This window comes from Balaenoptera ricei, chromosome 7, assembly GCF_028023285.1.
Source record: "Balaenoptera ricei isolate mBalRic1 chromosome 7, mBalRic1.hap2, whole genome shotgun sequence".
NCBI classification, from domain to species: domain Eukaryota; kingdom Metazoa; phylum Chordata; class Mammalia; order Artiodactyla; family Balaenopteridae; genus Balaenoptera; species Balaenoptera ricei.
The window spans coordinates 67,950,122-67,972,752 of NC_082645.1; the positions used below are offsets into that span (position 1 = coordinate 67,950,122).

The 22,631-nt window shown below is 36.7% G+C and overlaps 1 long non-coding RNA gene across 1 annotated transcript; it reads left to right on the forward strand.

The window, feature by feature from the left end:
• The first annotated feature begins 676 nt into the window (after positions 1-676).
• Positions 677-6,062, forward strand: LOC132368574 (uncharacterized). Its single transcript, XR_009504131.1, has 3 exons — positions 677-733; positions 4,678-4,965; positions 5,955-6,062. It is a non-coding gene; the product is annotated as an uncharacterized LOC132368574 (long non-coding RNA).
• The last annotated feature ends 16,569 nt before the right edge of the window (positions 6,063-22,631 follow it).

Sequence of the window (22,631 nt, forward strand, 5' to 3'; positions counted from 1 at the left end):
TTTCTCTTGAGTTCAGTGGTCACATTTGAGTAGGTTTTAGGTAACTGTATTCTAGTCTACCTAGAATCTTGTACTTTTAGAACTAGAAAGGACCCTAAAGATATTCAGATGCCAGGTGTGATATAAAAATTAATCTACTCTGGTAACATGAATCTCTTCTTCTTCTGAGTTAGAAATCCACACAAATCTTTTTACTTGGTTATATCTGCTTGTTCAATTGGACCTATATAAGCACTTGCAATAGTTAATAAAATGGTAAATTTGATTGAATCACTGAGTCAACAGATGCCACATTCCTAGAGGTATGAGTCCATGATGCAGGATTTTCAAGGGAGTTGGTGGGAGACTACATGACGATGGCTGTGTGACTTGTAGTAACCCTTCCCTGGCATTGAGGCTACAAATGGGTCAAGGGTTGGATTTTGAAGGAGGATTTTCCCAGAGGGCTATTGTTGTCCTGTGACTCTCACTCTCTCACACTGTTTCTGCCTTCCTTCAAGTCAAAAGAGAAGTGATTTAAAGAGAGAGTAAAGACTTAGTTTGACCTCCTCCTGGTTTGGTGAACATAATGATGGATGTATGTTTCCTACCTGGCAAGCCTTATGGCAAGAGAAGGGCCGTCAGTCTTCTTTGACAGCCAGGTTGTTCTCAGAATAGCTGCATTCTTAAGTCATCATATTCCTGCCAGTTCGTGGCAGTGCCTGGCTTCCTAATGTTTACCAGTTTATTAAAGGTAAGGGGATATCTTATTTTTGTTTTAATTTGCATTTCTCTGATAACCAGTGAAACTAAGCATCTCATTAAATGCTGTTACATTTTATATTTTTTCTTTACATTGCTTATCCATATTCTTTGTCCATTTTTCTACTGGAGTTGCTCTTTTTTTCCTATTGATTTGTATAGGTGCTGGGTAGATTGTAGGATTCTAGGATATGTTTGTGTGTATAGCATATCCTCGTATAATTCTTAGATGCTTCAGAAATTATAAGTATATTCTCCCATTCTGTCAAATTGTCTATTAACTTTGTGTCTGATATCCTTAATCATATAGGCTTCGTTAATTTGGATGCAATCAAATTCATTCTTTCTTTTTTGTCTTTATAATTTTGTTTAAGCAGTAATAGGACTTGCTTAGGATACAAAGATGTTTACCCATGTTTTCCCTATTGGTTACAAGTTAATTACCATCTATATATGTTTGTATTTATGCAGAGATGCACAAATAATTATTTTTATTCTGCTTAGTCTAGAAAATAATTAAGATAATCTATAATAAAGTAATTATATAATAAAGCTACTGCTATAAAAATAGATACATCTGAAGTATCAAAAACTGGTGAGACAATTTAAAACTCTCTGAGCTAATATTTCTCAATGTGAGGTCTGTGGGCTATTTGCATCATAATTATTTTAGATTGTCATTAGATAGGCAGATTTGAGGCCCTTATCCCAGACCGGGTTACTCAGAATCTCTTGGTGTAGACCCAGAAATCTTTATTTTTAGTGTGACTTTTGAGATATTCTGAATGTATACTAAGAACCGTTTACTACTACTAATCTAAGAGTACTAAGTTTGAGCTTTAAATTAAGATCTAAGCTTTTAGGCTGCACTGACTATGAGGAAAACATTATAAGATATAAATCCTAATTATGTGACAAAATAAGTGCATAATTCTTTAGGAGAAATAAGCTTTTTCCTGATTCTAAATTCTCAAAGGATATATCCCCATCCATGCTGAATCTGCATAAGTCCTTTTGCAGAGGACGCCAAACAATATAAGACAATCTCTGTAAAAAGGTTTTTAAAGAATATTTGGTAATGTTTTTCACCTGGTCCTTGGTTTATTGAATCTTCAAGAGAAACTGAGAGCAAAACAGAGTAACTGCATGAATGCATTTTCACAACTGAGTTTGAATTTGTTTTTACCCTGTATTGACCTTAAGAATGACTGATTCAAATTGTATTTCATTGTGAGGAATATTTTGGGGGAAAGAGGACAAGGTAAAGACAGTCATTACAGGGCTCCCTCTTAGGGAATCCTGGTTCAAAATTTTTACATCAAGATGTAGTGTTGATATGAACATTGGAAAAATATTAATGTTGAGTCAAGGGTCATGTAGGTTGTTATACAATGGGAGGAGTATGGGAAGAGCAGTTGACTACTGGAAACTGAATTCTTCAAGGACTCCTGAAGTGCTCTTTCTTTCTACTCCAAAGCTTTCCATTGCTGATCAAGAGATGAAAGCCCGAGGAGTCCTTGGTATTGACCTTGTTAGATATCCTACTTAAGGACTCACTTTTGATAATGTGTCAGAGTTACTATAATTTGATTAAAAAGTATTTAGCCCTAGTTCAGTGTACTTAGAATCATAGAACTTTAGAGTTAGAAAGAAACTTAAAAGTTATCTAGCTCAATTCCTCATTTATGTGAGAAAACTGAGGCCCAAAGAAGGAAGGTGACCTGGCTTAGATTATTCATTTTTTGGCAAAGCTGAGGGTAGAATTCAAGACTCCTGAGCCAAAATGCAAGAGAAAATCAAGGACAGAGCTTTATCCTGGAGAAAATTGGACTTGAGACAACTTCTGAGGTAGATTTTCTCCCTGTCTGCCAACTTCCAGGGAAGTGCAGAGGGAAATTAGGAGAGCACTTTAGACGCATTTTAAAATTTTGAGATAATTGTTGATTTGCACACCGTTGTAAGAAACAATACAGAGTTACCGTAAATTAATAGAATACATGTACTACAAAAATAAGGCCATTCTGAGGTGATACCCATATTAAATTCTGAAACTTTGGTTAGAATTTGGATATTAAATAACTATTTAGGAAAAATACATATAAGATGAGTAATCTTAAGAATGTGATAAGAAAATATGGGGATTTGGATTTGATCAACACAATTGTAGTTAGAATTCTTGCAGGTGCTTAACATCAATATTTATTGAATAGGGAGTTCCTAAGCAACAGGCTTAAAGATTCAGTTAAGCAAGACAAATAAGCTCTAGTCTGCTATACAACAATGTACCGATAGTCAACAGTAATGTATTGTTCACTTAAAATTTGTTAGGAAGATAGAGTTCATGTTAAGCCATCTCACTACAAATAAAAGGAATGGTTCTTTAGACCTGAAGCAAGCAAACTATGTACAGAAGGTAAGCAACATTTTAAAAAATAAGGTGGGGACACCAAAGCAATTCTTGCTGACAAAAATGAAAGGAAACAATCTTTGTTTGGAAAATAACATTTCTGGATGACAAAAAATGAATTGGATCTAGATATTTCAGGAGGTTATTTTCAGTGAAGATACAAAGAAGTTAAAATTTATGATTGCCCATAATCGACACCTAACATGTATGAGAGAGTTATTTTTAGAATTCCTGTTGAGTCAAAACAACAGGAATATCAGCAGGGCCAAATCCATGTCTTGAATAGTTGGTAGTAGTAGTAATAGCTCAGGATAGCTCTTCTTAACTAATTAAGTCAAGGGCAGTATCAACAGACCAAAATTATGTAATTTCTAAGTCACATTTAGAATGAAAGAGACCCATTCTTACTTTTATACAAGCAAACATACAAATCAATAAATGAAATGCTCTTTTAATGGATTCTGGTGGGGAGGACTGGGACTGACCTTGTCCAAGATAAGGCTGTCTTCTCACATGTCATTATTTTATTGCTTGCTCCACTGCCTGACAGCAAGGTTACTGGCAGCTTAATCCTAATTTCTAAAGCACTGTCAACAACAATTTCTTTTCCTTCAAAATGGGATTGAAGTTCTGTGAAATGATTTAAAGTTATTAAAAAAAAAAAAAGCTCTCTTAAACCCAAGCAAGAACTAAGAAATAAAATCTTTCCATCTTTCTTTAGCAATCTTAGAATGGCAAAAGTTTGATATTAACCAAATTACTATCAACATTCAGGAAATATCCAGGGATGTGACAGAATTGGAATTTCATGAAACTCAGTAAGTTTTTAACTAACTGAAGATTTTGGAAAAAATATATTTTTTTATATGATTTAGTCTTTTCTAATTTTCTCACAGCCATTAACAGTAATTTTTCATTTTCTGATTGACTATACTGGGTATTTTAAAATCCTACCCTGCAAGCACTCAAACAAAGCCTTCAATATTTCATGTGCTTACTACTCTCACTTTGTCATTGGTTAAGAATGAAGGCTGAACAGTCAAAACTTCATTAATTGCTTTAAAAATTTAACTCTTGTCATTGAATTATTAATCAGAAAATCAAAGTGACAGATAAGTTGTTCAAATTAGAACAACTCCCTGGGGGACCAGGATGGAGAACTATTTGGATGGATTCAGCATATCTGTGGGTGTGTGATACCAGCACACTGACCAGGACATTCATTGGCTGGGACACTAAAGAGCGGCAGGCACGGGTACAGTTAGGAAGTTGGTGAAGCAGGTGTGTAACTGTTATCCCCTGACACATGACAACCTGGACCTTTAGAAGGTGAGGTTGCTCAGAAAACATTAGCAGTTTTAAAATGAAACCCTTGACCTGTGTATAATCAGGTAATCGGCAAGAAGCCTTAAAATATTATACTTTTCAAGTGAAGTGGTTTGAAAGCATACCCTTATCAGGGTAACTCCATGTTTTAAATTCCCTTTATTGATAAACCAGAAACTAAATTTTCTTTTTTAAAATTATAGTTGGGGGCTTCCCTGGTGGCGCAGTGGTTGAGAATCTGCCTGCTAGTGCAGGGGACGCGGGTTCGAGCCCTGGTCTGGGAGGATCCCACATGCCGCGGAGCGGCTGGGCCCGTGAGCCACAACTGCTGAGCCTGCGCGTCTGGAACCTGTGCTCCGCAACAAGAGAGGCTGCGATAGTGAGAGGCCCGCGCACCGCGATGAAGAGTGGCCCCCGCTCGCCGCAACTGGAGAAAGCCCTACGCACAGAAACGAAGACCCAAACACAGCCATAAATAAATAAACCCAAAGGTTTAAAAAAAAAAAAAAAAAAATTATAGTTGATTTACAATAGTACATTACTTTCAGGTGTACAATATAGTGATTCAGTATTTTTATAGATTATACTCCATTCAAAGTTATTTTAAACTATTGGCTATATCCCCACTGCTGTACAATATATCCTTGTAGCTTATTTCTTTTATATATAGTAGTCTGTACCTCTTAATCCCCTACCCCTACCTTGCCCCTTCCCTTTTCCCTCTCACCACTGGTAACCACTAGCTTGTGCTCTGTGTCTGTGAGTCTGTTTCTGTTTTATTATATTCATCTGTTTGTTTTATTTTTTAGATTCCACATATAAGTGATAATGGAGTTTTTGTCTTTCTCTGTCTGACTTACTTTCACTTAGTATGATAATCTCTAGGTTCATCCATGTTGTTGCAAATGGCAGGATTTCATTCTTTTTTATGGCTGAGTATTATTTCATTGTATAAATATATTCCACATCTTCTTTATCCATTCATCTGTTGATGGATACTTAGGTTGTTTCCATATCTCAACTATTGTAAATACTGCTGCTATGAACATTGGGGTGCATGTATATTTTTGAATTAGTGCTTTGGGGTTTTTTTTTGATATATACCCAGGATTTGAATTGTTGGACCATATGGTAGTTCTATTTTTAGTCTTTTGAAGAGCCTCCGTACTGTTTTCCAATTTACATTCCCACCAACAGTATGCTAGGTTTCCCTTTTCTCCACATCCTTGCCAACATTTGTTATTTCTGGACTTTTTGATGATAGCCATTCTGACAGATGTGAAGGGATATCTCATTGTGGTTTTGATTTGCATTTCTCTGACAATTTGCCATGTTAAGCATCTTTTCATGTATATCTTCTTTGGAAAAATGTCTATTCAGGTCTTCTGTGCATTTTAAAATCAAGTTGTTTGTTTTTTTGGATAGAAACTAAATTTTCTTATGAAAACCAAGAGTTTCTCATCCACTCTTTTTTTCCCAGAAGTAATAATCTTCTGAAGTAAGACAACACAATCTGTTCACCAATGTGAATCACCTGTTCTGCCATTATGAGCACCCAGGGGCTTGTCTTTGAGAAGTGGACTGCTTATCCAGGGTGAGTTTACCAACATTGGATTATTCTTCTATTTTAGCTTCTTTCTCTAGGGGAATAATAGTAATAATTGAATACTTTTGTTTTACCTTGTGAGGAAAGATAACATCACGTTTAAACTTACTTTCCTTTCATTAATTGTTCATAATTGTACTTTCTAAGTTTTTACTCACGTAAACACATACCCCAGTGTAATCCTAGGTTATATTTCTCTTACAGTCTATGAATAGAAACCTTTAAAATTCTGCATCCATATTTTAGGGACATTAATTAATTATTTGAAACTCTTCACCACCTCTTTTGACTATCTTAGCTTATTATCATGGTAACCATATGCTCTAAATGTTAACCTGAAAACAGTACAAATTAAGAAGATATATTTTACCTCCTTTTCACTATATCAGTGTCTGGTTGATCAATGGGGGAAGTATAAGGCCAGGATTACAGACTCTCTATTATTTAATATTAAACACATGGATTTGAGAAATTAGGTGACTTTTCCACCTTTTTGCATCTTGTGCCTTGGTTACCAGGAAACTATGTGAAGGTAGTTTGAAGGACAAAGGGAATTTTGAGATGAGAGATCACTGTCTTTAGTACTCAACAATTTATCTCTAAGGGAAATGTAATTTTAGATGGGAGTTGTATGAGGATCATCAATTGCACGGTGTAAATGGTTCTTATTGCATTCTCCTGTTATTCCAATTGGGATCATGAAAGATAATCTTAAATTGGGTCTGATATACATCTATAACTATTGATAATTTAGAGAGAAGAGTTCAGGCTATAGATCTATTGTTTCAATAGAGTGACAACTCTAATTCTGGTCTTTCAACTTAATAAATAAAATTTGCCTGACATTATGAATGACCCAGCTAGAATATGATGGCTCAATTCATGCCCTATTGTGACATCTTGATCATTCAGAAAAATCATAGCTTTATTTTCAGTTGAGAGCACAAATTTGAAGATATCTCATAGGCCAATGGTTCTTCAAATTTTTTACAGTTCTTTTTAGGCTGGGCAAGTAAGACTGGGACCCACCTACCCTATCTGTTCACACTTTTCATAGGGAAAACATTGTAGTTTCAATGCATAAGTATACTTTTGTTGAGGTACTAGGTTTGTATCTGCTTTAGAGCCAGGAGAATGGATAACACCTATTAATCCTAAACTCTATAATCTATTGATTGGAAAGGTATAGCCCATAAGTACTGTTAACATGGGGTTAACTGATAACTCTGGACAAACTTAATTGATAAAGATAGACTAACACTAATTTCAAGTTGAGAAGTAAGAACAGCAGTGACTGAAAACCTTAAGTGACTTAAAACAAAATGAATGATGCATGGAAAAATTAAATGGTCTATCTGAAAATAGTGGGCAGTCCAGCCATATATTTGTATGCAAGCATATCAGGAACTTGAAAGTTTGGCCATTGAGTGGCAGCTAGGAGGTTCCAGATGAAGGATAGGCAGGGGAGGTCTTTCTTTATCTCCCAGGCACCCCTTTGTGTGATTTCGTGTTGAATTATTTTCCCCTGTCTGTTACATTCCTCTCAAAGCTACTGTCTGACTTCTACCTGACTTTGCCGATGAGTGTCTGTGTACCTCCTGTATTCAGTAATACATCACTTACATAAAGTACACTTTAATTGAAGATTTGAAATCATGGTGGCAGTCTACAGCATAGCAGACAACAGAGAATAACCTAAAACCACTGTTCTTACATTCCTTGCCATCTCTGCCTTGGGGATTCCTTATGATTATATCTTTCTTTGACCTTTGTGTGTTAATGGAATCTCCCTTACTCTCAAGAATATTCCTTCCGATCACACTCAAAATTTTGCAAAGGTCTTGAAATAAGATTCAAAATTATAATATTTCATTAACATATCCTAGTTCAAATTCTTAGGCAGCCCTTGTTATCCCACTAAGCAAAGAAAAATCTCAGCATTTTTTTCTCTTTCTCTCTCTATATTACACATAAGTAAAAATGGAAGTTATGGAATTCCTTGGCATTCACCAATGACATCAGAAGAAAGAACTTTCATTTTTGGTGCATTCTTGGCAGCTCATCAAAAGAATTTTGTGTGTGCTCCTGACTATTCTTTGTTAATAATTATTCTTGTATCTGTTATTCATACATTATTCGAGAGTAGTCAATACTACCTGTGCAGATTCAAACTATTTTTGCCCGTATATAAATATCACTTTGGTGTTCTAGGATTGGCATATTAAAAAGTATCCTAAATTATATTTGAATGTAGAATTCCATAGTTAATGTGTAGCATTCTCTTAGTGATTTTTAATTCTAGAAATTCCAAATTTTCAATAGTTTTAATGGAGCAGTAAAAATAGGATATTTTTTATCTTGGTGGTAGTGAAGACTTGTTTTTTTTTTGTTTGTTTGTTTTTCTTGTGGATTCAGATTTCCTGCTACAGCCTGATGAATTTTTCTAGGGAAGGCAACCTTTATAACAGTATTTAATTTTTTTAAAATATATAAATTTTTTGAAATTCTATAGGACTCAATGAAATAAGAGAGAATTGTAGTTTAAGCTTAAGAGTATTAAAACAATGATTAAGAGCATTAATTTGAACCGTTTACATTTTACTAAAGAGATACCAAGAGATTTAACACTGCTTTTCCTTTGAAGGCAAAGTCTCTTTCTCCCGTGCTTTATTCCTTTCTGATCCTCTCTGACTTTTACTCCTGTCCTTTCTTTTTGGTTTTCTTGTCCAAAGAAGTGTATGCCTGTAAGTATATGTTCAGGCTCAATTAATCCTGATATTTATTTAACCCCATGTTAAGATACTTTGGTATCATTTTTATATACAAGTTATGCCTAACCATTTTTTTCCAAATTGGGAACCCCAAGGTCCCAAAGTTTGGTTTGCTTATTTGTTTATATAGGTATTCTTTGGTTAGTAAATTTCCTCGTATCACAAAAATTTAAGGTTAGTAAGCTATAATCTACCAAATTTCAGCAGTTATGTTTAATAGGTCTTAGTCCCATCCCCTTGGCTACACAGTGTTGTGTCTATCAGACAGCTTCTAGTAAAGCATTATGGATGATGTGAAGACTATGACTAAACCTAAAATTACATTGAGCAGCCACTGTAAATCTCTTTCTTGTTTAACGCTGTGCCATATATCAATAACAATAGTAACAGCTAAAGCTGCTGATTTGAAGATGTCTGTCAAACACATGATGATTAATCCCACTTTTCTCCCTCTGAGTTTGGATTCAGTAAAAACAATATGCACAATTCATATATAGAAGCATGATACTAGTTTGATTTTTTTTTCTGATAAAGCTGGACTCTAGACTTGCCACCAAAATCAGATTTCTTTGAGACTTGCCCTCATTGCATATTTGGGGTGGCCATTTTAGAAGAGACTAAAAGTAGACATTTGGCTAGATGCATGGGTAATCAACATGCCTTATATTCCAAAGGAAGAGATAGGCTTCTAGTTTGACTTCTAGAAGGCAAGCCATGGGCTGTGATCTCACTGTGCTTCCTATAGAGCAGGGGAAGGATATATTTCTGCTTCCTGGTGACAGGCTATTGCAAAAGGGGAATCTTGGGAAAGCAGAGTCATTCTTGCTTATTGGTTTTCTAAACCTTACCAATAAGATAAGTCACTCTTCCTATCTAATGGTGAGGGGTGGGGAGGGAAGGGAAGGGAAGAGAGAGACTGAGAGAGGAAGATGGCTTCTCAATATTTCTGAACCTAAAAGGCAGTCATTCATACTTCACAGTCAAAAGTAAGAACATCTGGAGAGGGAGAGAGAGTCCCCACTTTAATAACTAACATTTAATGACCACTTATTATGTACCAGGTACTGTGCTAAGAACTTTACATTTGTAGTCTTATTTAAAGCCTCATAGTAATCCAGTAAGATACCTACTTTTTTATTTAATTGTCTAGCATTCCCATCTTCTGCTAATAACCCTTTGTTTCCTTAGGAGAGCTGATCTTACATGATCCATAGAGTTATAGTAGAGCTTCCAAATATGTACCCACTGGAGTAAGACATGTGCTGTTAGCTAAAAACAGATAAATTCATGAAGGATTGATAGATTATTTGGTGGATGTATGTGGCAGTTAGTCATAACTATAAAAGTAGTCTATAAACCTACGAATAAGAATAGAAACTCTTAAAAATCTGGGCCAAAGATTCTGCAGTTGCAAGGATGTTATACTTTTACCTGAAGATATACTGTTTCTTTATATTTTATTTAAGTACTTGATTTGATTTCATTTTAATCATTACTGTCACTATTACCACAATTTACCACATTGTGCTCCTGGATATGTTAGATTCCTCTTTCTGATAATCCATCCACGTTCTATTCTTTTTCAGGATTCCCATCACATTACTCTTTACATTCAAACCATTAGAATTATATAAATATAGTAGGCCTGGAGGTTTATTTGCCTTTAGCATTTCCTTCTGCATTCTTATTTTGTTTTTTTTTCCTTTTATCTCCAGCTTTATTGAGATGTAATTGACAAATGACATTGTGTAAACTTAAGGTGTACAATGTGATCTGCATTCTTACGACCATTTCCCCACTATAGTCTTCAGTAAGTTTGCAGATACTTCATTCCAGCCTATTTACTAGAGACCTGTTTTCCCCATAGAGTAACTATAAATAAATATAAAATTGACAGTGGAAAATGAAGTTATCTTAATACAGTTTACATGGAGTATTTTGTTTGAGAATTTAGGGTGTAGATGGAAAAGGTAATCTTTTCATATCCTGGCATTCCTGTGATCCTTGGCATGCGTCATCATTTTTATTTTATGGAGGTGGGTAAGGGGGTTGAGAACTAGGCACCAATTAATTTACCAGAAGTTACATGGACTTTATCTTCACTTGAGTGAGAGAGACACAAATACCAGGCTCCTCTGCTCCCTGTATCATCTTTCTTCTTGATTTATGTCTACTTGTGATGTAATATTACACCCAGGGCCTTCAGAGGTTAGTCATAGGTAAATGCCCATTAAACAATCATGTATTTGATCTATGTAGATTATTTTTATAAAACCTTGTGGTATTTTACTAATCACAATCTACTGGCCTGTGATTGTAAATGTCAAGATATAATGCCTTAGAGGAGCTTCAAGATGGCAGAAGGGTAAGATGTGGAGATCACCTTCCTCCCCACAAATACATCAGAAATACATCTACATGTGGAACAACTCCTACAGAACACCTACTGAACGCTGGCAGAAGACCTCAGACCTCCCAAAAGGCAAGAAACTCCCCACGTACCTGGGTAGGGCACAAGAAAAAAGAAATAACAGAGACAAAAGAATAAGGACGGGACCTGCACCAGTGGGAGGGAGCTGTGAAGGAGGAAAGGTTTCCACACACTAGGAAGCCCCTCTGCGGGCGGAGACTGCGGGTGGCAGAGGGGGGAAGCTTTGGAGCCACGGAGGAGAGCGCAGCAACAGGGGTGCGGAGGGCAAAGCGGAGAGATTCCCGCGCGGAGGATCAGTGCCGAGCAGCACTCACCAGCCCGAGAGGCTTGTCTGCTCACCAGCCCGAGAGGCTTGTCTGCTCACCCGCTGGGGCGGGCGGGGGCTGGGAGCTGAGGCTTAGGCTTCGGTCGGATCCCAGGGAGAGGACTGGGGTTGGCTGCGTGAACACAGCCTGAAGGGGGCTAGTGCACCACAGCGAGCCGGGAGGGAGTCCAGGAAAAAGTCTGGAGCTGCCGAAGAGGCAAGAAACTTTTTTTTGCCTCTTTGTTTCCTGGTGCGTGAGGAGAGGGGATTAAGAGCGCTGCTTAAAAGAACTCCAGAGATGAGCATGAGCTGCGGCTATCAGCGTGGACCCCAGAAGTGGGCATGAGACGCTAAGGCTGCTGCTGCCGCCACCAAGAAGCCTGTGTGCGAGCACAGGTCACTATCCACACCTCCCCTCCCGGGAGCCTGTGCAGCCTGCCACTGCCAGGGTCCTGTGATCCAGGGACAACTTCCCCAGGAGAACGCACGGCATGCATCACGCTGGTGCAACGTCATGCTGGGCTCTGCTGCCGCAGGCTCGCCCCGCACTCCATGCCCCTGCCTCCCCCCGGCCTGAGTGAGCCAGAGCCCCCGAATCAGCTGCTCCTGTAACCCCGTCCTGTCTGAGCAAAGAACAGATGCCCTCAGGCAACCTACACGCAGAGGCTGGGCCAAATCAAAAGCTGAACCCCAGGAGCTGTGCGAACAAAGAGAAAGGGAAATCTCTCCCAGCGGCCTCAGGAGCAGTGGATTAAATTTCCACAATCAACTTGATGTACCCTGCATCTGTGGAATACCTGAATAGACAATGAATCATCCCAAATTGAGGAGGTGGACTTTGGGAGCAACAATATATATATATTTTTCCCTTTTTCTCTTTTTGTGAGTGTGTATGTGTATGGTTCTGTGTGTGATTTCATCTGTGTAGCTTTGCTTTTACCATTTGTCCTAGGGTTCGGTCTGTCCGTTTTGTTTTGTTTTTTTAGTATAGTTTTTAGCGCTTGTTATCATTGGTGGATTTGTTTTTTGGTTAGGTTGCTCTCTTCTTTCTTTTTCTTTTTTTTATTACTTAAAAAATTTTTTTTAATAATTATTTTTTATTTTTTATTCTAATAACTTTTATTTTACTTTATCTTCTTCTTTCTTTCTTTCTTTCTTTCTTTTTTCTCCCTTTTATTCTGAGCCATGTGGATGACAGGCTCCTGGTGCTCCAGCCAGGCATCAGGGCTGTGCCTCTGAGGTGGGAGAGCCAAGTTCAGGACATTGGTCCACCAGAGACCTCCCAGCTCCACATAATATCAAATGGCGAAAATCTCCTAGAGATCTCCATCTCAACACCAAGACCCAGCTCCACTCAACGACCAGCAAGCTACAGAGCTGGACACCGTATGCCAAACAACTAGCAAGACAGGAACACAACCCCACCCATTAGCAGAGAGGCTGCCTAAAATCATAATAAGGCAACAGACACCCCAAAACACACCAGCCCATGTGGACCAGCCCACCTTAAAGACAAGATCCGGCCTCATCCACCAGAACACAGGCACTAGTCCCCTCCACCAGGAAGCCTACACAACCCACTGAACCAAACTTAGCCACTGGGGGCAGACACCAAAAACAACGGGAACTACGAACCTGCAGCCTGCGAAAAGGAGACCCCAAACACAGTAAGTTAAGCAAAATGAGAAGACAGAGAAACACACAGCAGATGAAGGAGCAAGGTAAAAGCCCACCAGACGTGGCAAATGAACAGGAAATAGGCAGGCTACCTGAAAAAGAATTCAGAGAAATGATAGTAAAGATGATCCAAAATCTTGGAAATAGAATGGAGAAAATACAATAAACGTTTAACAAGGACCTAGAAGAACTAAAGAGCAAACAAACAGTGATGAGCAACACAATAAATGAAATTAAAAATTCTCTAGAAGGAATCAATAGCAGAATAACTGAGGCAGAAGAACGGATAAGTGACCTGGAAAATAAAATAGTGGAAATAACTACTGCAGAACAGAATAAAGAAAAAAGAATGAAAAGAATTGAGGACAGTCTCAGAGACCTCTGGGACAACATTAAACACACCAACATTCGAATTATAGGGGTCCCAGAAGAAGAAGAGAAAAAGAAAGGGACTGAGAAAATATTTGAAGAGATTATAGTTGAAAACGTCCCTAATTTGGGAAAGGAAATAGTCAGTCAAGTCCAGGAAGCACAGAGAGGCCCATACAGGATAAATCTAAGGAGAAAAATGCCAAGACACATATTAATCAACGTGTCAAAAATTAAATACAAAGAAAAATTATTAAAAGCAGCAAGGGAAAAACAACAAATAACATACAAGGGAATCCCCATAAGGTTAACAGCTGATCTTTCAGCAGAAACTCTGCAAGCCAGAAGGGAGTGGCAGCACACATTGAAAGTGATGAAGAGGAAAAACCTACAACCAAGATTACTCTACCCAGCAAGGATCTCATTCAGATTTGACAGAGAAATTAAAACCTTTACAGACAAGCAAAAGCTAAGAGAATTCGGCACCACCAAACCAGCTTTACAACAAATGCTAAAGGAACTTCTCTAGGCAGAAAACACAACAGAAGGAAAACACCTACAGTAACAAACCCAAAACAATTAAGAAAATGGTAATAGGAATATACGTATTGATAATTACCTTAAATGTAAATGGATTAAATGCTCCAACCAAAAGACATAGCCTGGCTGAATGGATCCAAAAACAAGACCTGTATATATGCTGTCTACAAGAGACCCACTTCAGACCTAGGAACACATACAAACTGAAAGTCAGGGGATGGAAAAAGATATTCCATGCAAATGGAAATCAAAAGAAAGCTGGAGTAACAATTCTCATATCAGACAAAATACACTTTAAAACAAAGACTATTACAAGAGACAAAGAAGGACACTATATAATGATCAAGGGATGAATCCAAGAAGAAGATATAACAATTGTAAATATTTATGCACCCAACATAGGAGCACCTCAATACATAAGGCAAATACTAACAGCCATAAAATGGGAAATCGACAGTAACACAATCATAGTAGTGGACTTTAACACCCCACTTTCACCAATGGACAGACCATCCAAAATGAAAATAAATAAGGAAACACAATCTTTAAATGATACATTAAACAAGATGGACTTAATTGATATTTATAGGACATTCCGTCCAGAAACAACAGAATACACTTTCTTCTCAAGTGCTCATGGAACATTCTCCAGGATAGATCATATCTTAGGTCACAAATCAAGCCTTGGTAAATTTAAGAACATTGAAATCGTATCAAGTATCTTTTCCAACCACAATGCTGTGAGAGTAGATATCAATTACAGGAAAAAATCTGTAAAAAATACAAACACATGGAGGCTAAACAATACACTACTAAATAACCAAGAGATCACTGAAGAAATCAAAGAGGAAATCAAAATATACCTAGAAACAAATGACAATGAAAACACGACGACCCAAAACCTATGGGATGCAGCAAAAGCAGTTCTAATAGGGAAGTTTATAGCAATACAATCCTACCTCGAAACAAGAAACATCTCAAATAAACAACCTAACCTTACACCTAAAGCAATTAGAGAAAGAAGAACAAAAATACCCCAAAGTTAGCAGAAGGAAATAAATCATAAAGATCAGATCAGAAATAAATGAAAAAGAAATGAAGGAAACAATAGCAAAGATCAGTAAAACTAAAAGCTGGTTCTTTGAAAAGATAAACAAAATTGATAAACCATTAGCCAGACTCATCAATACAAAAAGGGAGAAGACTCAAATCAATAGAATTAGAAATGAAAAAGGAGAAGTAACAACTGACACTGCAGAAATACAAAGGATCATGAGAGATTACTACAAGAAACTATATGGCAATAAAATGGATAACCTGGAAGAAATGGACAGATTCTTGGAAATGCACAACCTTCTGAGCCTGAACCAGCAAGAAATAGAAAATATGAACAGACCAATGACAAACACTGAAGTTGAAACTGTGATTAAAACTCTTCCAACAAACAAAAGCCCAGGACCAGATGGCTTCACAGGTGAATTCTATCAAACATTTAGAGAAGAGCTAACGCCTATCCTTCTCAGACTCTTCCAAAATATAGCAGAGGGAGGAACACTCCCAAACTCATTCTGTGTGGCCACCATCACCCTGATACCAAAACCAGACAAAGATGTCACAAAAAAGATAACTACAGGCCAATATCACTGATGAACATAGATGCAAAAATCCTGAACAAAATACTAGTAAACAGAATCCAACAGCATATTAAAAGAATCATACACCATGATCAAGTGGGGTTTATCCCAGGGATGCAAGGATTCTTCAATATACACAAATCAATCAATGTGATACACCATATTAACAAATTGAAGGAGAAGCACCATATGATCATCTCAATAGATGCAGAGAAAGGTTTCAACAAAATTCAACACCCATTTATGATAAAAACCCTCCAGAAAGTAGGCATAGAGGGAACTTACCTCAACATAATAAAGGCCATATATGACAAACCCACAGAAAACATCGTCCTCAACGGTGAAAAACTGAAACCATTTCCACTAAGATCAGGAACAAGACAAGGTTGCCCACTCTCACCACTATTTTTCAACATAGTTTTGGAAGTTTTAGCCACAGCAATCAGAGAAGAAAAAGAAATAAGAGGAATCCAAATCGGAAAAGAAGAAATAAAGCTGTCACTGTTTGCAGATGACGTGACACTATACATAGAGAATCCTAAAGATGCTACCAGAAAACTACTAGAGCTAATCAATGAATTTGGTAAAGTAGCAGGATACAAAATTAATGCACAGATATCTCTTGCATTCCTATACACTAATGATGAAAAATCTGAAAGTGAAATTAAGAAAACACTCCCATTTACCATTGCAACAAAAAGACTAAAATATCTAGGAATAAACCTACCTAAGACTCAAAAGACCTGTATGCAGAAAATTATAAGACACTGATGAAAGAAATTAAAGATGATACAAACAGATGGAGAGATATACCATGTCCTTGGATTGGAAGAATCAGCATTGTGAAAATGACTCTACTACCCAAAGCAATCTACAGATTCAATGCATCCCTATCAAACTACCAATGGTATTTTTCACAGAACTAGAACAAGAAATTTCACAATTTGTATGGAAACACAAAAGATGCCAAATGGCCAAAGCAATCTTGAGAAAGAAAAATGGAGCTGGAGGAATCAGGCTCCCAGACTTCACAGTATACTACAAAGCTAGAGTAATCAAGACAGTATGGTACTGGCACAAAAACAGAAATATAGATCAATGGAACAGGATAGAAAGCCCAGAGATAAACCCATGCATATATGGTCACCTTATCTTTGATAAAGGAGGCAAGAATATACAGTGGAGAGAAGGCAGCCTCTTCAATAAGTGGTGCTGAGAGAACTGGACAGCTACATGTAAAAGAACAGTCCCTAACACCATACACAAAAATAAACTCAAAGTGGATTAAAGACCTAAGTGTAAAGCCAGACACTATCAAACTCTTAGAGGAAAACATAGGCAGAACAGTCTATGACATAAATCACAGGAAGATCCTTTTTGACCTACCTCCTAGAGAAATGGAAATAAAAACAAAAATAAACAAATGGGACCTAATGAAACTTAAAAGCTCTTGCACAGCAAAGGAAACCATAAACAAGACCAAAAGACAACCCTCAGAATGGGAGAAAATATTTGCAAAAGAAGCAACTGACAAAGGATTAATCTCCAAAATTTACAAGCAGCTCATGCAGGTCAATATCAGAAAAACAAACAACCCAATCCAAAAATGGGCAGAAGACCTAGATAGACATTTCTCCAAAGAAGATATACAGATTGCCAACAAACACATGAAAGAATGCTCAACATCATTAATCATTAGAGAAATGCAAATCAAAACCACAATGAGATATCATCTCACACCAGTCAGAATGGCCATCATCAAAAAATCTACAAACAATAAATGCTGGAGAGAGTGTGGATAAAAGGGAACCCTCTTGCACTGTTGGTGGTAATGTAAATTGATACAGCCACTATGGAGAACAGTATGGAGGTTCCTTAAAAAACTAAAAATAGAGCTATCATACGACCCAGCAATCCCACTACTGGGCATATACCCTGAGAAAACCATAATTCAAAAAGAGTCATGTACCACAATGTTCATTGCAGCTCTATTTATAATAGCGAGGACATGGAAACAAGCTAAGAAGCTAAGTGTCCATCAACAGATGAATGGATAAAGAAGATGTGGCGCATATATACAATGGAATATTACTCAGCCCTAAAAAGAAACAAAATTGAGTTATTTGTAGTGAGGTGCTTGGACCTAGAGTCTGTTATACAGAGTGAAGTAAGTCAGAAAGAGAAAAACCAATACTGTATGCCAACACATATCTATGGAATCTAAAAAAAAAAAAAAAAAAAGGTCATGAGGAACCTATGGGCAAGACAGGAGTAAAAACGCAGACCTACTAGAAAATAGACTTGAGGATACAGGGAGGGGGGAAGGGTAACCTGGGACAAAGTGAGAGAGTGGCGTGGACATATATACACTACCAAATGTAAAATAGATAGCTAGTGGGAAGCAGCCGCATAGCACAGGGAGATCAGCTTGGTGCTTTGTGACCACCTAGAGGGGTGGGAGAGGGAGGGTGGGAGGGAGGGAGATCCAAGGGGGAAAAGATATGGGGATATATGTATATGTATAACTGATTCACTTTGTTATATAGCAGAAACTAACACACCATTGTAAAGCAATTATACTCCAATAAAGATGTTTTAAAAAAAAAGATATAATGCCTTATAGATTGAGCATATATTGTACAAAATAATTGTGCAGAATTACTTTGGCTAATTTGGCTTCTATATTAACACTGCGACCACTGTGCCTGAATGACCTTGAGTTTAAGAAAATTAGGAGCTTTAGTAATTAGTTGGTGGGCCCCATATCACATTAAGAGGTTCTATTAAAACCATGAAAAATAAATAAAATGTCAGTCTCTATACTTACAAACCCAGGTCACGTCACTTAATTACACTGCTAGGCTATCATAACATTTTCAGAAAAGAAAAGAAAAAATCTTTTGAGCAAATCTGTCTTCAGGTTGTCAGTCAATATTTTTATTTCAAAGGGATAAATGCTTGCTGTAATCATTGTGTGATCTCTGCCTATATTAGATAACATTCTTCTTTCTTTTGAATAAGAAAACTCTTGGCTTACTGAGTTTTCTATGTACTAAATGATTCAAAGTCTTGGAAAGCACCTCATTGATTTTTGTTGAGTGAGGTTACTGGTTTAAACTTTGGAATGTAAGATTATTGTTGATGTTTAAGTGTTGAAATAGTCACTGTGAGGAAAGTTGAGGACAATTAAATGAAATTCTAATTGAAATTTAGGATGAATTGGTATTTACACAAGATATCAGTAATTCAGAGATAAATATAACAGACCATTTGTATCCTGATTTTTTTCTCAGCCATATTGAAAAGAAGCATTTGCAATAAGAAGGCATTGATTTTTGTCTGTAAAGCGCTTTTCCCCAAATCATAGCAACTCCAAGATAAAAAGAAAATAAAGCCAAATCTTAAAGTATTTTTCATAAAGGGAGCAAGTATTCTTTTTTAGTTATCCAACTCCAACAGAATTAGATTTTATGTAAAGATGTCAAAGAATTTTCCAGGTGTAAAATATTTTAGATAGCTATAAAACAATAAAGTGGCAAATGAAAAATGAGACAAAATGAATTTATACATAAAATAGTTTATCATCAGTTATGCTAGCTGATATCTTGAAAATAGTATGTGATGTAATATATGATTTAGCTGCAAGTATGTGTGGCAATAAATTCAAGTCTAGAGTTATCCTTCAGTCATATAAAATATTGAACACAGCATATCATTTTAAAATGATGTGTAGTGCACCATGTAGAGAGCAAAATGACAATCTACGATAATACTTTCTGACCCCAGCTCTCTGACAAAGAGACAATTTAACTTGTTTATTGACAAGGTAGATTATTATGGATTAGAGTGGTTCACAAAAGATGGCAGCTCCTATTCTTCTGCAGTAGTCCGACTGAGATGTTCTTGAAAACCCTTCATCCACGGAGCTCAAACCATTACTAGTAGGTACTCTTATGTCTAAACATTTGTCTTTTAACTTTTTATTTGCAAAGAATTTGGAATCTTAATTAGTATTCATCAGTTATTCCTAGGAGACATTCTAGCATATTCAAGTCATTTAAAAATGAGTCTCTAAGGCCTGGGAACTCTGATTAACCCCTCAGGAAAAACTCTGTTAGGCCACTTGGCCTCCAAAGCTCAACTCTGTCATTGCACAATTGACTCATATTTATGTCTTAAGTAAGGGGAACACATCAGTTAGCCTTTTCAGAACATTTTATTTTGTGAAGGTTGCTTTACCTCCGTTTGTTTCTGTCCTTCATGATTATAAATAAGAATATCACTGATTTTCGTCATTCCACTTGCTTTACAGAAGGCTTGATCTAATTCCTGTATTGTTTTGTTTTTCCAGAAAAGATCTATGTATATCAAATATAATTAAACACTTCTTTGTTATTACAAACAGTTTGAAGAAAGGGTTTCATTGTGCTTAGGGGATATTGTGTTTTCTTAGAAATCCAAACCCTTTGAATTCTCTTCATATGTTCCTGTGGAATATTTAGCAACTGAAATCTCCTTTATTTTAAGTGTCATGAACAACAGATGGTGCCCCTAAAAAGACTAGTTTCATAGTCAAGTCATTTTGCAATAGCAACATCCTTGAATTGTATTCGAAGTAAACTTAGTGCTTGTGAGTATAGATCAGAAAACCAAATGAATCAGAAGACAGGAATGGAAGCTAATAAATAATAAATCTTACATTTAAATAATTTTATTGTTGTCTTAAATATAAAATCCTGGTCAGAATTATAGTGGTGGAATTTCGATATCTGTAAATTCATCCCCTGTCCACACACTTTGAGACCTGAACGAAAGCTTCCTGTGTGACTTCTTAAGGTAGATATGTCTTTAAGATCCTTGTGTGAATTTCCCTTAACTATGCACCATCGGCTCTCCTGGATCTCAGGCTACCAGCCCACACTGCGGATTTTGGACTTGCCAACCTCCATAATGACGCGAGCCAATTCCTTGTAAGAAATCTCTTTCTATGTTCACATCCTGTTGGTTCTGTTTCTTGGGAGAACCCCAACTAATACAAATTGATTCCTAGTTTGATTTAGAATATGATGGATTATGAAATATAGAGAGCAGGGAGTAGCAAAAATGTAGTGAGGAGATTGTGGCTTTACTCTAGATCTGCAACTAACCACCTGTGTGATTCTGGGTGAGCCTCAATGGATTTGAAGCTTTTCCTGTACCAAAATGAGGAAATTCAAACAGATAAACTCTTATATCCTTTCCAGCTTTAACATAGATGACTATATCCCAGGATGTTCTTGGCCTTAGAGAGGCCTGTAGTTTCTCTGGTACTTCTTTCATCACTACCATCGTATCAAGAACTACAGGAAAAAATGCACAAAATGGGGGCATTTGTTGAATATAAAGGAATGAATATCTGTTATTAATGAATTTATGTAAAATGGCAAGGCCTATTCATCTTACCCCATACTCAATCAAAATCAAAATAATTAAGTACTCCATTCACAGAACAGTCAAATTCTTACTACAAGCAATTTCTTGTCCATTTTAGACATTTTGTTTTAATACCATTGATAGTTTAATAATTCTAAAGGAAAAAAGGACAAGACAATAAGTAAACCAACCTTCAAGAATGATGTCTCCCAGAAATGTGAGTTGAGACTCCATGAGGCATCAAATAGAATGTTAATGGAAGATGTGGCTCTAATTGCTGCTGTATCAGTGCCTTAGGCATTTCCTGATTCTTATTACATGTTTTACTGAATGGTTTTGTTAAGTGATTTCTTTCTTTTGCTTTCCTTCCCACCTTCCTTTTGGATCTTGCTTTTAAAAATCCCAATATTTTTTTCTGTTAACTTTTCTTATTTTGTTCTCATTGTTCCTAGATACTCTTTTATAATGAAATGGAAATTAAGTTTTTAATTAGCTATGTACTTTTTATCTACACATCAGCTATTGTCATCAACACTATCATGTTCACTACCTTTACAGATTTTTGTGCATTTGCTGTGTGCTACTTTTGTAGACACCAAGTAGTTTATGGAGAAGATGCAATTTATGAGGATTTTAAGATGAATATAGAGAACAAGTAAATGAAGAATTATATTAAAATGAAGCAGTTTTTCCAGTTAAAAAAATTGTATGTTTTCCTTTATCATAGTTATGTAGGTGTTTAACACAAGTTTCAAAATGCAGATTTAAAAACCATTGCTACATTTTATGAGTTATCATTAAATTATTCTCAGACTATTGGCTGTACACTGTGCTCTTGGTCTAAAGGAATATAATTTGGTGGTCCAAATTGGTATAGTAAGTTCTGTCCCAGTTCTTTTATAGTGTTTTGTGCATTTGCATTTGCCACCAGCTATGCAAATCTCTGTCTAGAGTAACTGTTCATTCCTGTAGGACCCACTTATAGCCTCCCAGGGTCACCAGTAGTGGCCCCACGTGGTCTACTTGTTAGGTCTTTTTGAGGCCTTTCCTCCTAGAGAAACTATACGTCATCTGTGATTGTTCAATAGTGAGATTTGGGTCTTGCATGCACTCAGACATGTTCCTCCATTCTGCAACGTACAAAACCAAAAAAAAAAAAAAAAAAAAAAAAACTACCCTTAAGTTTCTCGCTCTCACAATCAATTTAGTAAACGTTCTTCAGGAACCTGATGACATCGATTCACAATAGAGATAAGTCCTTATCATTATATTTTCTGATTTCAGTAGTTTTTGTCCCTCCACAACCTTGACTATCTTTCTGGTGACCAGAAGTTATAGAACTGCTATTTGTTTTTCCAGCATAAACTTTCCTTTTGATAGTGGCCCTAAGGCTAGAGACCAAAATCTGAGCAT